This window comes from Triticum aestivum, chromosome 4D, assembly GCF_018294505.1.
Source record: "Triticum aestivum cultivar Chinese Spring chromosome 4D, IWGSC CS RefSeq v2.1, whole genome shotgun sequence".
Lineage (NCBI taxonomy): Eukaryota > Viridiplantae > Streptophyta > Magnoliopsida > Poales > Poaceae > Triticum > Triticum aestivum.
The window spans coordinates 187,218,173-187,226,350 of record NC_057805.1 but is presented as its reverse complement, the minus strand read 5'-3'; positions in this window follow the sequence as shown (position 1 = coordinate 187,226,350).

Below are 8,178 nucleotides of genomic sequence, written 5' to 3'. Positions count from 1 at the left end.
CAGTCCGGCTCATTCCCACCTCCAGCGATCCTCATCTTAGGGGAATTCGCTGGATCCAAATGTGATGGACAGCGGGTCGCTTCCTCTGGCCTCTTCCCCCAATGCCACGGACGACGCCGAGGTGTTGTCCCGAAGGACCCTCCCAGGCCAGGGAGAGGTATAGGAGGTTGTCCAGGTGGCGCCAGAGGGTGATGCTTTAGCCGCCGGACATGTGGGGGAGCAGATCCCCATGGAAACTGGCGATGGGGGCCATACCAATTTGGCCCCCAGCTGAATACTATTCCGGAGGCCCATATGGCTCCAGAATCAGGTAAGCAGCCTCCTTTGAAAGAAGGAGGTGCACCTATTCCGCCGGTGGCCTCTGTCCATCCAGAGGCACCGGATAATCTACTGGAAGCGCTTCAAGGTGCTTCCATTGTAGAAGAACACCGTATCCTTATGGGTACGGTGGTTGAGAGGGTTCGGTCTGCTAAGAGCGGACTGACCGAAGCTTGTGCCAGCCTTCTAACAGGCTATGAGGTATGTAATGTAGTTATGCAAAGAGAATGTCGTAGTGCAGACTGTAGCCCCTGAGACTCTGTCTGGAGTTCAAAAAGAAAGGCCGGACAGAGGATCAAATAATTTTCACAGAAGACTAATCGTACATGTCTATATGAATAAGCAGGCGTAGATGCTGGCTGCGACCTCCCATTCTGCCCAAGTCTCCAAACTGAAGCAGAATCTGGAGCAGGCCGATGAAGAGCTCGGCCGCGTCAAGAAACAATTAGAGGACAAGCAAGGTTGCAATGGCTTGTTCAGATCTAAAATGCTATGAAATGTTTGTGTTAATCCTGTCATTATGATGTTTCATAGGAGTGGCGGCCAAGGTGGAGTCCCTCAAGAACGCTCTGGCCGAGGCCTAGAAGAAAGCGGAGAAGGAACAAGCCACCCGCAAAAAACATGATTCAAGGGTCGGGGAGGTTCAGCAGGAGCTCAAGGACGCCATAAAGAAATGTGAGTCCTTGGAGCGCAAGATTGCGGACCAAGAGTCCGAACTTGCTAAGGCCTGCCAAAGCGCACAGGATGCCTGGGTTAAAGCCCAGGGCGCCCTCTAGGAAATCTTGAAGATCCATTTATTTTCTATGGCTTGCCGATCATCGGGCAAGTCAACCAAAGTCCATACGTTGTTCTCATACATGGATCCCATCTCGGATTTCATGGCCTGAAGCCATTTTGCGGAATCTGGGCTCACCATCGCTTCTTCATAGTTCGTAGGTTCGTCATGGTCTAGTAACATAACCTCCAGAATAGGATTACCGTACCACTCTGGTGCGGATCTTACTCTGGTTGACCTACGAGGTTCAGTAAGAACTTGATCTGAAGTTCCATGATCATCATCATTAATTTCCTCACTAATTGGTATAGGCGTCACAGAAACTGGTTTCTGCGATGAACTACTTTCCAATAAGGGAGCATGTACAATTACCTCATCAAGTTCTACTTTCCTCCCACTCACTTCTTTCGAGAGAAACTCCTTCTCTAGAAAGGATCCATACTTAGCAACAAATGTCTTGCCTTCGGATCTGTGATACAAGGTGTACGCAACTGTCTCCTTTGGGTATCCTATGAAGACACATTTCTCCGATTTGGGTTTGAGCTTATCAGGATGAAACTTTTTCACATAAGCATCGCAACCCCAAACTTTAAGAAACGACAACTTTGGTTTCTTGGCAAACCACAGTTCATAAGATGTTGTCTCAACGGATTTAGATGGTACCCTATTTAACGTGAATGTAGCTGTCTCTAATGCATAACCCCAAAATGATAGCGGTAAATCAGTAAGAAACATCATAGATCGCACCATATCTAGTAAAGTACGATTACGACGTTCGGACACACCATTACGTTGTGGTGTTCCGGGTGGCGTGAGTTGCGAAACTATTCCGCATTGTTTCAAATGTAGGCCAAACTCGTAACTCAAATATTCTCCTCCACGATCTGATCGTAGAAACTTTATTTTCTTGTTACGATGATTTTCAACTTCGCTCTAAAATTCTTTGAACTTTTCAAATGTTTCAGACTTATGTTTCATTAAGTAGATACCCATATCTGCTCAATCATCTGTGAAGGTGAGAAAATAACGATATCCGCCACGAGCCTCAATATTCATCGGACCACATACATCTGTATGTATGATTTCCAACAAATTAGTTGCCCTCTGCATAGTTCCGGAGAACGGTGTTTTAGTCATCTTGCCCATGAGACACGGTTCGCAAGTACCAAGTGATTCATAATCAAGTGATTCCAAAATCCCATCAGTATGGAGTTTCTTCATGCGCTTTACACCAATATGACCTAAATGGCAGTGCCACAAATAAGTTGCACTATCATTATTAACTTTGCATCTTTTGGCTTCATTATTATGATATGTGTATCACTACGATCGAGATCCAACAAACCATTTTATTGGGGTTTTATTCATGTAATCAGAACAACAATTATTCTCTAATTTAAATGAATAACCGTATTGCAACAAACATGATCAAATCATATCCATGCTCAACGCAAACACCAAATAACACTTATTTAGTTTCCACACTAATCCCGAAAGTATAGGGAGTGTGCGATGATGATCATATCAATCTTGAACTACTTCCAACACACATCGTCACCTCGCCTTTTGCTAGTCTCTGTTTATTCTGCAACCCCCGTTTCGAGTTACTACTCTTAGCAACTGAACCAGTATCAAATACCGAGGGGTTGCTATAAACACTAGTAAAGTACACATCAATAACATGTATATCCAATATACCTTTGTTCACTTTGCCATCCTTCTTATCCACCAAATAGATGGGGTAGTTCCGCTTCCAGTGACCAGTCCCTTTGCAGTAGAAGCACTTAGTCTCAGGCTTAGGACCAGACATAGGCTTCTTCACTTGAGCAGCAACTTGCTTGCCGTTCTTCTTGAAGTTCCCCTTCTTCCCTTTGCCCTTTTCTTGAAACTAATGGTCTCGTCAACCATCAACACTTGATGTTTTTCTTGATTTCTACCTTCGTCGATTTCAGCATCACGAAGAGTTCGGGAATTACTTTCGTCATCCCTTGCATACTATAGTTCATCACGAAGTTCTACTATCTTGGTGATGGTGACTAGAGAATTCTGTCAATCACTATTTTATCTGGAAGATTAACTCCCACTTGATTCAAGCGATTGTAGTACCCAGACAATCTGAGCACATGCTCACTGATTGAGCTATTCTCCTCCATCTTTTAGCTATAGAACTTGTTGGAGACTTCATATCTCTCAACTTGGGTATTTTCCTGAAATATTAACTTCAACTCCTGGAACATCTCATATGGTCCATGACGTTCAAAACATCTTTGAAGTGCCGATTCTAAGCCGTTAAGCATGGTGCACTAAACTATCAAGTAGTCATCATATTGAGCTAGCCAAACGTTCATAACGTCTGCATCTGCTCCTACAATAGGTCTATCACCTAGCGGTGCATCAAGGACATAATTCTTCTGTGCAGCAATGAGGATAATGCTCAGATCACGGATCCAATCCGCATCATTGCTACTAACATCTTTCAACATAATTTTTCTCCAGGAACATATCAAAATAAACATAGGGAAGCAACAACGCGAGCTATTGATCTAGAACATAATTTGTAAAATACTATCAGGACTAAGTTCATGATAAATTTAAGTTCAATTAATCATATTACTTAAGAACTCCCACTTAGATAGACATCCCTCTAATCCTCTAAGTGATCACGTGATCCAAATCAACTAAACCATAACCGATCATCACGTGAAATGGAGTAGCTTTCAATGGTGAACATCACTATGTTGATCATATCTACTATATGATTCACGCTCGACCTTTCGGTCTCAGTGTTCCGAGGCCATATCTGCATATGCTAGGCTCGTCAAGTTTAACCTGAGTATTCTGCGTGTGCAAAACTGGCTTGCACCCGTTGTAGATGGACGTAGAGCTTATCACACCCGATCATCACGTGGTGTCTGGGCACGACGAACTTTGGCAACGGTGCATACTCAGGGAGAACACTTTTATCTTGAAATTTAGTGAGAGATCATCTTATAATGCTACCGTCAACCAAAGCAAGATAAGATGCATAAAAGATAAACATCACATGCAATCAATATAAGTGATATGATATGGCCATCATCATCTTGTGCTTGTGATCTCCATCTCCGAAGCACCGTCATGATCACCATCGTCACCGGCGCGGCACCTTGATCTCTATCGTAGCATCGTTGTCGTTTCGCCAACTATTGCTTCTACGACTATCGCTATCGCTTAGTGATAAAGTAAAACAATTACATGGCGATTGCATTGCAATCAATAAAGCGACAACCATATGGCTCCTGCCAGTTGCCGATAACTCGGTTACAAAACATGATCATCTCATACAATAAAATTCAGCATCATGTCTTGACCATATCACAGCAGAACATGCCCTGCAAAAACAAGTTAGACGTTCTCTACTTTGTTGTTGCAAGTTTTACGTGGCTGCTAGAGGCTTAGCAAGAACCGTTCTTACCTACGCATCAAAACCACAACGATAGTTTGTCAAGTTGGTGCTGTTTTAACCTTCGCAAGGACCGGGCGTAGCCACACTCGGTTCAACTAAAGTGAGAGAGACAGACACCCGCCAGTCACCTTTAAGCAACTAGTGCTCGCAACGGTGAAACCAGTCTCGCGTAAGTGTACGCGTAATGTCGGTCCGGGCCGCTTCATCTCACAATACCGGCCGAACCAAAATATGACATGCTGGTAAGCAGTATGACTTATATCACCCACAACTCACTTCTGTTCTACTCGTGCATATAACATCAACGCATAAAACCAGGCTCGGATGCCACTGTTGGGGAACGTAGTAATTTCAAAAAAATTCCTACGCACACGCAAGATCATGGTGATGCATAGGAACGAGAGAGGAGAGTGTTGTCCAAGTACCCTCGTAGACCGAAAGTGTAAGCGTTAACACAACGCGGTTGATGTAGTCGCACGTCTTCACGATCCGACCGATCAAGTACCGAACGTACGGCACCTCCGAGTTCAGCACACGTTCAGCTCGATGACGTCCCTCGAACTCCGATCTAGCCGAGTGTTGAGGGATGGTTTCGTCAGCACGACGGCGTGGTGACAATGATGATGTTATACCGACGCAGGGCTTCGCCTAAGCACCGCTACGATATTATCGAGGTGTAATATGGTGGAGGGGGGCACCGCACACGGCTAAGAGATCAATAGATCAATTGTTGTGTCTATGGGGTGCCCCCCTGCCCCCATATATAAAGGAGCAAGGGGGAAGGCGGCCGGCCTAGGAGGAGGGCGCGCCAAGGGGGGAGTCCTACTCCCACCGGGAGTAGGACTCCTCCTTTCCTTGTTGGAATAGGAGAAGGGAAGGGAGAAGGAGAAAGAAGGAAGGGGGCGCCCCCCTCCCTAGTCCAATTCGGACTAGTCCATGGGGAGGGGTGCGGCCACCCTTTGGGGCCTTTCTCTCCTTTCCCGTATGGCCCATTAAGGCCCAATACGAATTCCCGTAACTCTCCGGTACTCCGAAAAATACGCGAATCACTCGGAACCTTTCCGAAGTCCGAATATAGTCGTCCAATATATCGATCTTTACATCTCGTCCATTTCGAGACTCCTTGTCATGTCCCCGATCTCATCCGGGACTCCGAACTCCTTCGGTACATTAAAATACGTAAACTCATAATATAACCGTCATCGTAACGTTAAGCGTGCGGACCCTACGGGTTCGAGAACTATGTAGACATGACCGAGACACCTCTCTAGTCATAACCAATAGCGGAACCTGGATGCTCATATTGGATCCCACATATTCTACAAAGATCTTTATCGGTCAGACCGCATAACAACATACGTTGTTCCCTTTATCATCGGTATGTTACTTGCCCGAGATTCGATCGTCGGTATCTCAGTACCTAGTTCAATCTCGTTACCGGCAAGTCTCTTTACTCATTCCGTAATACATCATCCCACAACTAACTCTTTTGTTGCAATGCTTGCAAGGCTTAAGTGATGTGCATTACCGAGAGGGCCCAGAGATACCTCTCCGACAATCGGAGTGACAAATCCTAATCTCGAAATACGCCAACCCAACAAGTACCTTCGGAGACACCTGTAGAGCACCTTTATAATCACCCAGTTACGTTGTGACGTTTGGTAGCACACAAAGTGTTCCTCCGGTAAATGGGAGTTGCATAATCTCATAGTCATAGGAACATGTATAAGTCATGAAGAAAGCAAGAGCAACATACTAAACGATCGAGTGCTAAGCTAACGGAATGGGTCAAGTCAATCACGTCATTCTCCTAATGATGTGATCCCGTTAATCAAATGACAACTCATGTCTATGGCTAGGAAACATAACCATCTTTGATCAACGAGCTAGTCAAGTAGAGGCATACTAGTGACACTCTGTTTGTCTATGTATTCACACATGTATCAAGTTTCCGGTTGATACAGTTCTAGCATGAATAATAAACATTTATCATGATATAAGGAAATAAATAATAACTTTATTATTGCCTCTAGGCAATATTTCCTTCAGACTGAACGAATTCCAGAAAGCAAGAAACTGTTCGAACGAGAAGAGGCACCCCCTGCGCACATCGACAAAAAACTTGGCTTCAACTTAAATCCAGATCCAGAAAGCAATGCTACAGAAAGAGAGATCCAAAGAAAATGGTCGCGTCCAGCACCTAGTCTAGTCTTCTAGTCTTCAAGTCTTCTCACCAGCGCGGAGCTAAGTGCTGCCACTAGGCGTGGGAGGGAGCCCCAGGGCCAGAGGCCGGCACCACTGAGACTCCGGGACGTGTACAGCCCCAACTCATTATTACGTGAGAGTGTCACGGGCGGCGAGCTTCACAGGCACTGGGCCTTCTTTGCAGGTACCAGCCTTACTTCATATCGCCAGACGAGGGCCCCGCCTTGCGCCACCGTCGACCACCTTTGAGCCGACCGGCAATGTGGATGACACAAAGGGGGGAAATGGGACGCCAGAGGTGCCCTCGGCGACCACAGGTCCTCTGCCGGGGGAAGGGTCGTCGAAGCCTCCCCGGCAGAGGGCCTACCTCCGGGTGTCCCCTGGCTTCGCGCGCCGTGGGGAGGGGCCCGGCTCCTGACACCTCTCCTGCAGCCCCCAACGCGATCCCCCTGCTGGCAGGGAGGCCGCCGAGCTGGGGCCACCGGCCATTGTGCTGATTTGTTCCTCCTGCGACTCATGGTTAGCGTAAGCTTACTCCTGAGGGATTAGGAGTACCCTATAGTGGTCGTTGCACACGCGGTCGTGGCGGTTCCCCGGCGGCTCCTGGAAGGCTTCGACTCCTAGCGCCCCTTCTTCTCAATCTTCTCCAACGAACGAGTCGGGGTCGTCCTCCGGTATGTACTCCTGGTCCGTCATGCGGGGCACGTAGGCTTCCGGGGCTGTTACCCCGAACACCTCGCCGTAGTGCCCCACACTCCATGTTGCCCGGCCTAGCGTGGCATCCTGAGGATAGTAGCGTGGCATCTCGCCGGGACCATGGGTGGCGACGCTTGTGCCCGTGCTTGTTGCGGGCGGTATGAGGGTGGCGGAGCCCCCGGCGCCGCCGGCCGCGCTAGTGTTGACGAAGCCCCCATGTGCGCCCGACGGTGCGTGGTTGCGGCGAGGCCCGCCATGAGGCCCCATATCGGCCTGAGAAGGGAGGCGATAGCAGAAAGGCGGCGCTCCCGAGGCCGACTCGTCCAGACGCTCGGCAACGCGTTCCAGCAGCGCATCCTGGCCGCTCTTCATCAGCCGGCACCGGAGCAGCTCCCTTGCCACGGTGAGTGCTGCCCGCATGTTTGCTTGCTCTCGCCGCGAGTGCGGCGCCGTTGCCGCGGCGTGGCTTGCTGCCCTTGCAACGGCTCGTACCTGTCATGGAGTAAGGGTGGACGACGCCTGGCCGCACCGCCCGTGCCCCACAACATTGGATTGCGCCCGCACCGCCTGGAGCATGGGGTCGAGGTGTTCATGAGCAGGCATCGTCGCCCGGGCCGGCCAGGCTGCCCAGTGGTCAGAGTCAGTTCTTGGGTCGCCGGACATCTTGACCTTGGAGCTTCGGCGAGTCGATTGTGGAGGAAGAAGATCCAGCGCACCCCTACCTGGCGCGCCAAATGTC